At 57.4% G+C, this 6987-nt stretch overlaps 1 protein-coding gene across 1 annotated transcript in view; it reads left to right on the top strand.

Moving 5' to 3' along the window:
• Positions 1-1511: 1511 nt before the first annotated feature.
• SRC (SRC proto-oncogene, non-receptor tyrosine kinase) overlaps positions 1512-6987 on the top strand; it is a 50875-nt gene continuing 45399 nt past the window's right edge. The window contains exon 1 of the mRNA XM_042931010.1: positions 1512-1696. The gene's annotated coding sequence lies outside the window, so the exon portion shown is untranslated. The remainder of the gene's footprint in view (positions 1697-6987) is intronic.

Here is a 6987-nt window from a genome sequence, read left to right as displayed (position 1 = left end):
CAGGTGAGGGGACTGGGCTGGGGAAGCTGGTGGATTTGTACCAGGTGCAAGCAGGTGGGCAACTAGTCTAGATTTGAACCCAAATCAGTCTGGCTCTAGGCCTTGCTCATTCCTGATCTCTTGGAGGCTCTATTGTACTCTGAGGCCTTTGCCTCCTATATTCTAAGCTTTCCCTCCCAGCTCCTCTTAGGAGAAGCCTAGGCCTGGTGCTATTTGACCCGGCTGGGCCTTAGTTTCCCATCTGTGAAATGGGAGAACTTTCAGAGGAGAGAGGAAGCAGGTGGTGGTATTTAAAACTGGATTCAGGGGGCGCCTGGGTGGCGCAGTCGGTTAAGCGTCCGACTTCAGCCAGGTCACGATCTCGCGGTCCGTGAGTTCGAGCCCCGCGTCAGGCTCTGGGCTGATGGCTCGGAGCCTGGAGCCTGTTTCCGATTCTGTGTCTCCCTCTCTCTCTGCCCCTCCCCCGTTCATGCTCTGTCTCTCTCTGTCCCAAAAATAAATAAAAAACGTTGAAAAAAAAAAAAAAAACAAAAACAAAAAAAAAAACTGGATTCAGGCCCACCCTTCCCTAGGCCATGATTCCAGGAGGGCAAGCGAAGAGCCAAGGGTGGGGTGCCCGCCCCTGATAGGGCAGTTCTGGAGCCTGGGCCAGGAGGCGGTGGGGGTAAAGTGGTTGGCACAGTGGTTGGGGGAGCCTCTGTGGCCTGAAGCAGCATTTCCTTATTGTCTCCTTTTTCTGCTAAGCTCCTTGCCCCCTGCATCAAGATATAATTTGCTTCTTTATTTACTTGGAAGTGTGATTGCCACTAAATACCAGCTTCAGCCCCCTCATAAGCAGGAAGATCCAGAACTCAGTGACTTCTGATGAGCTGCCTTAGTTACTGTTTTGTTTTGTTTTTCAATGCACATTAAAATGAACACACATCTATTAAAATAAATGTTGCTCTTCCCCACACTGTGCCTCCAGCCCCAGTCCCTACTTTGGGAAACACAGGTCAAGGCCAGGGTCCAAGGCCTGGTTCTTGTCAGGTGACTTCTTTCTCTGTGACTCAGTTTCTTCATCTGTAAAATGGGGATAATCATCAGCCCGCCCAGCCTAGGTGTTGTTAGGAATAGATCCTAAAGTCGACCTGGCCATTAGCGTGGTGCCTGGCCAGGAGTGAGGGCTCCATCAGTGCTAACATGATTATTATCATTACCCGTAATTGCGAAAGAGGTGGATTTGGGGTAAATAGGGTGGGTCGACTGGGGGCAGTTGGGGAGGGCATTCTGGGGTCTCACAGGGCGGGGCGCTCTCACCCGGCGGGGTGGGGGCAGGGTTTCTGTGCCTCCGCCCCCCTGCCCTGCCCCTCCCGGACCCCTGGCTCCAGTGGGTGGGGGACCCGCGTGTGGGTCTCTCCTAGGTCACCGGCGGGGAATCGGTCCCCGCACGCTTCCTCGTTCCTCCTCCTCCCGGCGGCCTGCCGGGCCCCTCCTCCCTGCTCGCGCGCTCCCTCCCTCCTCTTCCCCTCCCCGGGCCGCCGCCTCCTCCTCTCCTCCTCCCTTTCTCTCTCGATCTGTCTCTCCCGGCCCGGAATCCATTCCGGCCTGGGAGCCGGAGCGGCCAAGGCCGCCGTCTGCCCGACCCCCTGGCCGTCCGGCGGTCCGCCCTCCCGTGCGTCTGTCTGCCGGTGCGCCCGCCTGCCGATCGGCCCAGGTGAGCGCCCCCCGCCCGTCCGCGGGCCCCCAGTCCCGGCCGGCATGGGGGAACCCCCGCGCGGGACCACCGTGGCGTTGGGTCGCGGAGCCGCGGGGGCTCCTGTCCACCCCTCCAGCCTCCGCCCCCGGGTCCGAGCCGCGATCCCGGAGCGCTGGGCGGGCGCGCGGGGACCTGCCCGGCGCGGCCTTTTGTTGTGATGCCGCGGGGGAGGGGGCTGGGCGGGGGGCTCAGGGGTCCTGTCCGCGCGGGGACCACCGCCGACTCACCCTTCCCCTACGAGCCCCCTGAGAGCAGGAGCCGGGCCGAGCCCCCCAGCCGGGTCTAGGCCAAATCTGAAATCTGAGCCTGTCGGCGCCTCCTCTGGCCGCGGCTGCGGGGCCTGGCGCCCCCGGCCGGGGATGGGAGGTGGAGAGGGGGCGGGCAGGGTGGGCCTGGGGGCGCCAAGCCAGGGGCGCCGGCCCGGGCACCAGGACTTCCCTATACTCCTGGGGCTTTGGGTAGGGCCTGGTGCCGCCGGCCTGGAAGGGACTGGGCCACGCTGTTGGTCCCCGCTACCCCCAGCCCCCCAGCCTCGCCCCTGGCAGACCCAGCCGCCTGCCTGCTCAGAAGTTGGCAAAAGTTTTGGGTTTTCTCCACCAGGCCCGGTCCATCTGCCTGCCTGGGCTTCGGTTAGGGGCGGGTTTGAGTCCCAAAAGGGGCCACCACTTGCCCTGCTCTGTGTGGTCAAACAACTGCTTACCTTCTCTGATCTGGGGGTCCTGATCAGTGGCAGGTGGGTCTGGCTGGGACTACTGGGCTGCTGGAGGGTTGGGGGTGAACAGAAGAAGCTCACCTGTGGGGTATCAGTTCCGCCTCTGGGGCCTTTAGGCTGATGGCACAGTGGGCAGAGCAAGTGCGTGACCTCAGATGAGGCTTCCTGAGCTTCAGGACCTCTACAACTGGGGCAGTGGTCCCTGGGTCACCTGGGGTGAGTCCAGGCCCAGCCACAGTGCCGTTGAGATCGGGCTTGGTTTCGAGAATAGGCCAGGCTGGTCCTGTCACTGACCCTTTTCTCAGCCTCCTGGCTGGGCAGACGAGACACCAAGGCTTCTTGGCTCACTGGGTGACCCGGGCCAAGGGACTGCCCCTCTGAGTCCCCGCATGGAAGGGGGGCAGCGTGTACGTACTTCACCATGCAGGAGCTTGGTGTGTAGTTGGTGCTCCCTAAATGAGCGCTTCGCTGGATGAGTCGCCTAAAATGGGTGGGGGCCGAGGGCGCCGGCCCTAGTGGGGCTCGTCTCCAGAAGAGGATGGATTGGTGTCCGAAAAGCCACTTCATAACCCCTGGAGAAAGAAACAGGTCCCGTACAGTCCTGCCATCTGGCAGCTGTGTGACCCTAAGCAACTCACTGCCTCCTCAGGCCTCAGTTTTGTTGAGTATAAAATCGGCCCAATGGAGAAACTGAGGCTTGGAGAGGGGAAGTGAGTTGGCCAAGCCCACACATCTTGAAGCTGGGTCTACACTTCAGAGACCCCAGCCTGGCCGCCCTTGCACCCCTCCGTTGTTGGGGGAGCAGGGGTTTGCCAGTACGGGACCAGGCACACAACAGTGTCGGAAAAGACTATACTGATGAGTGACTGTGTGGAAGCCACGAGGTCCTTTTGGTGATGTGGTCTTTCCACCCAGGGAAGTGACTTACAGTGTGTCACCTCTCTCAGCTGACTGCCTGCCTAGGCCCTCCTGTGTGGCCCCTGGGCTTTTCCTCCTGAAGGTGTCCCTGCCAGGACTGTCCTCTCCTTCCATGAGCTGCTTATCTGTTCTTGCTCTTGAAGGTTTAGCTTCAGGCCCGCCTCTCCCAGGAAGGCTCTCTGGCTCTGTCCTCCACTGCCCACCTCTTCCTGGAGCATGAACTCTCCCTAGCTCACGCGCAGTGCCTTCTTTTGCTTCTTCCCTGATTGTGACCTGGGAGGGGTGGGGGGATGTCTGTCTCCGCCAAGCTCCAGGAGCCAGGGAGGGGATGGCTCAGTGACCTGCTGACAATGCCCCCCCCCCCCCAGCCCCCTGGTCCTCAACTGACCTCATTTTCTCAAACCTGCCTCGATGCAAACATCCATGACCCTGTATGAGCATCTGCTAATAACCAGGAGTTTCAAACTCAGGCTGAGCGGTGTGGTGATGGGGTTAGTAGTGAGAGTTGTAGGAGGCACGAGGAGGCGTCCAGGAGGTGGTGCTGAGGGAGAGCAACAGTTTGCTCCAAGTTAAGGAGAGATAGCGCCCTTCCTCCCCTTCTGTTCAGACACTTCCCAGGGCCCCTGGGGTTGTGGAGAGTAGTCAACTGGGATAAATCCTTGCTGCAGAATTGCAAACAGGGTCCCTGGTCTCCCAGATATTTGAGTCTAGAGGGTGAGCCAAGTATCAAACAAGTTGCCAAATAAATTAATATATAATCACAGATGTGATAAGGGCCCAGAGAGAGAGGCGTGGGGAGCAGAGGAATCTTGAAGGAAACATGTAGGAGTTGGCCAGGCATGGAGCTAGGAGAAGGGCTTGCCAGGCAGAGGGAACTGCATGTGCAAAGGCCCTGAGGTGGGGGAGTGTGTGTTGTTATGGAGAAACAGTGGGAAAACCTCTGAGTCTGGAGCACAGAGAGTTAAGGAGAGTGGGTGAGAGGTGAAATGGGGGTGGGTGTTATCAGCAGGGCTGGACCATATGGGGCTGTGTAGGCTTTGGGGAGGAGTTTGACCTTCATCTTCACACAAGGGGCTAATTTGTGTCCCCTGTGTGAACAGACCCATGTTGGAGGCCAGGGGTACAGAGCTGGCCAAGGCATCTGGTAGAAATAGATCTGTGGGGCTGGACTCCCAAGTATTCTGTGAGGGCCTAGATCAGGAGTCAGGAGGAGGAGGCATTTGAGGCTGGGCTTTGAGAGTGGAGTAGGAGTTCACTGGTAGGAAGACAAGAGAGGGTGGCTGGAGGCTGGGAGTGGGGCAGGGAGCAGGCAGGGGTCAGCTGGAGACCAAAGGTATGATAAGGGCTCAGGAGTCAGGTCTGCGTTCATGTTCTGTCTCCACTTGTTGTGCATCTTTGGGTCATTTACTGTATCTTTCCGAGAGTTATGCTTTCTTTGTCTCGAAAATGGGGACAATAAATATCTCCCTATCCGGTGACAATTAAAGGAGGGCTATATGGCCCCAGTGCCTGGTGCCAGTAGGTACTTAGGAAAGGGGACCTGCCTTGAGTGACGTTACACTGGGTGGGTGGGTGGGCCCAGTGGGTCTGGCCATACCAGCTGTGTCATGAAGGCCTTAAGTGGATGAGCTCACAGAGTCTGAAGGGGCTGGTCTGGGCAGGCATGGCCTAGGAAGGGATATTCACAGACAAGGCCACCCATGTGCTGGGTGATTTGAGTCCTGCTCTGCCCTTGCTGTGTGAGGAGGCTGAACTGGGGAGAGCATTTATTGGGTCTAGCTCGGCCCCACTTTGAGAAAGCCTGCCTTACCTGAGATTGGTCCATTTTCCAGATGTAAATACCAAGACCCAGAGGGGAGAAGCCACTTCCTGCCCAGGTCGTGTGGCCCCCACACCTCTATCTCCCTTGGGTCTCTACAGCCCTTTACTTCCCCTCCACTACCGCCTTATCTCCACGGTAAACCACTCTGGTTTCCACTCAAGCCACTTGGTGGGGGGGGGGAGGGGTACTTCCTTTGGGACACCTCAGTTTCCTCATCGGTGAAGTGGCATAGTATGAGTCATGGCTCCTAGGATGTCCCACAAGGACCAAAATAAAGCATTCAGCACACATTAACTAGATAAATAGAGATGGGGAAGAACCAGATGCTACTCAATTCCTTCCTCGTCTGGCAGCTAACAGCCCCTCCTTGCGAATCAGTTTCTGAAGCTGTGAAATGGGCATGGGGCTTACACTTAGTAAGACCAAAGGGAGATTGGGATGAGACTGTACCTGCCTTTACCTGGCCATTGGCTCTGCATCACAGTTCTGGAAAGGTAGGCCCAGTACATGCTTCCTTGTGTTCAAGGCCCCGTTCCCACTGTGTGTCCAAAGGGAAGGTGCTTAGCCTCTCTGAGCATCAGCCTCGCACACCTCCCTTGTGAAAATGAAATCCACTAATTTCTCCCAGTGACTTGAATCTACTGGATGTTCAGTGACTGTTACGTCTTTCTCCCTTGCCCTCCCTTGGGGGGGCTCAGATATTACCCACCCCTAGGATGGCCCAGGCCTGCACTGCTGTGCTGAGAAGCATTCTGAGGCCAAGTCTTGGCTTCATGGGAATGAGTGCTGGGGGAGATTAGTAATGTCTGCCATTGGCAGAGGAGTAGAGCATGTTGTACGTGTGCCATGAGTTTGTCATTCCTGATCTATTCTGACCTTCTCTTTTCACAGATGGGGGAATTGAGGCCAGAAAGACCCAGGACATATTATCCAAGCTGGGAGAAAAATGCACATCTCTTGTCTTTTGATCCAGGGCTCTCCCGACTCAGCCAGCCTGCCCCTTCCCACAGGACAGCCTGGGTGGGGAGGAGTCCAGGGACAGATGACTGGGGAGGATCCCAGAGCTGGAAGCAAAACCCCCCATTTCTCCCCCTCCTTGCTATAGGACTTTGAACAAGTGACTCCTCTCTAACCTGGGCCTCAGTTCCTCTCCTCCCCATAGACTAACCAGAGGAGTTCCAGAATAAAATGAGAAGCTAAAGGAGAGGAGAAGCAGATGATCTTGGCCAAGTTCCCTCCTGCCCCGGTCCTCAGTTTCCTCCTCTGTGCAGTGAGAACTTTTCCCTCGCTGAGGCTCTGTGATGGGGATCCTGGCCAGGGAGTTCTCCAGGGCAGGCATGACTGAGTCTTCTTAGCGTGCATGTAGGCTGTTTGAGACTGCGGGAATGAGTCCTGCGAGTCCTCAGACCCACTGGGCTGCGAGGCCAACAGAGATGGACTCCTGGTGCTAGGAGTGGAAGTCAAGTTCGGATGGTGTCAGAAAACTAGGCCTCGGCAGACCTGATTGCCTTCTCCTGGCCTGCCTGGATTTGCTGCCCCGTCTTTCAGTGTATCTGATGTGGATGTCCTCATGTTGTGCCCTCTCCAGCCAGGTCATAGCAAGGTGGCCCGTTCTATCCTTTGCCCCAGCCTGGCGTGGACAGAACTTTTGTTCCTGTTACACAAAAAAGCAAACAGGCTCAGAGGGGCCAAGGGCTGAGGCCACGGTTGCCCAGCACGGTAAAGCGTGAGCCCAGGCTTCTGGCGGCTGGGTGACTTGTAGCATCTGATTCCCACGGAGTGTGCACCCAGCTTTCC

Source organism: Panthera leo, chromosome A3 (genome assembly GCF_018350215.1).
Source record: "Panthera leo isolate Ple1 chromosome A3, P.leo_Ple1_pat1.1, whole genome shotgun sequence".
Lineage (NCBI taxonomy): Eukaryota > Metazoa > Chordata > Mammalia > Carnivora > Felidae > Panthera > Panthera leo.
Note: the sequence above shows the minus strand (reverse complement) of the source record. Positions and strands in the feature narration are given on the sequence as shown.